We start from the raw sequence: 2891 nt of genomic DNA, 5'->3' as shown, positions 1-2891 counted from the left end.
AAATATTTGAAGCTGTCCTTCTGAAATTGTAGTACAACATAACTTTACTTTCACTCTGTGAAAGAGTCTTACTACTTTTTGAGCTTTCATCGCGTCCAGTGTTTCTCTATGACTTGTGAAGCAAGTATTTCTGGCACAAAAGAAGAAGTCTGATTTTTCGGCGTGAATGAAATGATGAAAACAATTTTTAACATGACTAGATTAGTCTTTGTGGTAGGCGGAGACGAGTGAATGGAATGCTGACGTAATCGGCTTCACCACGCAATTTTGACACTACAACTACTAGTTCGCTGTCGTTTTCAGAAATGAGAAAAAACTGGGAATATGTGACGAAACCTTACGACGGACGCATTGGACACATTTTATTGCGTTACTTACATGCAGTTGCCATTGTAGCAAAGTTGTTACTGCCAAGTGCGAACGTGCATCATTTTCCTTTCAATTCTTGCTCGAAGGAGGATAGGCGGGGGCTGCTAGCTTGTTGATGGACAGAATATCTAATACTGAATCAGTACTTATATATACAGTTCTAAAACCGGGAGTTATTTACAACGTGTGGTCGATATTTTTATAGGCAGTTACGTCGATATCGTATCCATCGAAAGATCGATACTATTTTTCGATACTCTTTCTTAAATATTGATATATCGAATTCCCGGTATTTTAAAGTATATCAGCAGTCCTAGCAGCTATTGTTTCCACTCATTAGATGCGGAGCACAACACGCAATAGGGAAAGGATGCGACTGTGTCCTTCGCAGAATTTGCCTCAGGCGATGTAGAGAAACGACAGAAAACCTAAATCTCTATACTCGAATGGGGATTCAACGGCTGTCCTCCTGAATTCGAGCCTACTGCGCCAACTGCTGCGTCACCTTGCTCGGCATTTTATTGCATTACCTCCGTTACTCAATGTTGAAATGTGGGCTCAACCACTTTCAGAACTCAAATGCACTAGAATCAACTCCTGTCGAAGGAGCAAGCTTTCATCATTAGAATTATTCTACACGATTATTATGTAGGGGACAAAAATAACAAAAACAAATAAAAATATTAATTTTTTAATTTATATTTAATTTTTTATTTTTATCGCTTTTAGAAGATTCTTCTGGAGTAATACTGACGGTGGAGGCGTGGTCCTTCAAAACATATCGGTCCTAAGGAAGGAAGGGAAGAAGATCAGAATCTAATGTCCTTTCGACAGCATGTTCATTAGAGAGGGAGCGCAAGCTCGGATTATAAACGGATGGGAAAGCAAATCGGGCATATCCTTTTCAAAGGAACCAACCCGGCATTTGCCTGTAGCAATTTAGGGAAATCATATGTCAATTCTAGCGCTTTTGCATTGTAAAAAGTGGTTAAACCTACATTTTAACATAGAGTTTAACAACCACTCTCTACTATCTATTGTATATAAATTCAAGGCTTATATACAGGGTGATTCAGCTGGCCCTACTAACAGGATTTACGCAACTGGCAACACCTTGAAAAACCACGTGCAAGATTTACATAATCTCACGCTCGCTACATGCAACAGAAAAAATGGACAGGACCTTTTTGTGGAAAATTTAATGGACTTCTATTTAGATTAAAGTTCAGTCTTGATCACGTTATGTCTGTTTTAATGAGTAACCGGTTTCGGTTTTTTCTATAAAACCATCATCAGACCTGTGAATAAATTTTAAGAAATACTAGATACCTGTCTTTTTTATAGAAAAAACCGAAACCGGTTACTCATTAAAACAGACATAACGTGATCAAGACTGAACTTTAATCTAAATATAACAATTACGTTTTCGCTGCTGGAAGCTATGGTTTCCAAGTTAATCAACAATAACACAAATGGCTCTGAGCACTATGGGACTCAACATCTTAGGTCATAAGTCCCCTAGAACTTAGAACTACTTAAACCTAACTGACCTAAGGACATCACACACACCCATGCCCAAGGCAGGATTCGAACCTGCGACCGTAGCAGTCCCGCGGTTCCGGACTGCAGCGCCAGAACCGCTAGACCACCGCGGCCGGCCAACAATAACACATTTCAAGGTAAATTTTGCAGTTTTTTTTTAATAACTCGAAAACTGTGAACTCTAGCGAAAACGCATGGCAGTATGAAGTTTGAGTGTATTAAATTCTCTACAAAAAGTTTCTGTTCATTTTATGTATAGGACTAATGTAGGACTATTAGTTTGCGAACGAAAGAATATGAAAATCTCGCACCTGATTTTTGAAGGTGTTGCGGGTTGCATAAAACCCATTGGTAGGGGGCGGCTGAATCACACTGTGGAGTGTCTGGATGCTGCGAATCCTCCTTGATAATATACGTCACAGTTACGAGGTGCTTTACTCTGTTGTGGAGCCAACGATATTAGGAGTGTAACTGCAACGCTGCGAAAGAAATAAAGGGTATTTGAGGTGGTCTCGCGGCAGGGCATTCGCGGTGCACGTGCCTCGCAATAAACGTGGCTGACGGCGCACGGTCGTAGCTCGCAGTGCGCCATAAACGCAGGTAGCAGGCGTCGCATCTAGGCGGAATGCGGCGTCGCTGTGTAATGGAGGCCGCTTGGAGGCGCGCGGGCCGCTGACGCGCGCGCCGCGCCCTGCGTTATTTATGCGAGCCGCGCGTAATTAAATGCGTTGTCCGGCAGCCGGTGCGTCTTCAGCCGGACCATATTTCACGGCGGGTCGGGCCGGCAGATTGATCGTGGTCCGCGCCGGCCATCGCTCTCGCCGCTATGATTTAGCGCGCGCGGTTAAGCGCGTCTCACCGCTACTTTGTGCGCTCCATTTCTCTCCCCCTTGTGCTACGCTAACGAAGTCGCTTTTCTACCCAGCTGCCCTTAACAGCAGCCAAAGACTCTTTTTTTTCACTCTGTTTTCCCTTCGCGT

This window comes from Schistocerca nitens, chromosome 5 (assembly GCF_023898315.1).
Source record: "Schistocerca nitens isolate TAMUIC-IGC-003100 chromosome 5, iqSchNite1.1, whole genome shotgun sequence".
Lineage (NCBI taxonomy): Eukaryota > Metazoa > Arthropoda > Insecta > Orthoptera > Acrididae > Schistocerca > Schistocerca nitens.
Note: the sequence above shows the minus strand (reverse complement) of the source record.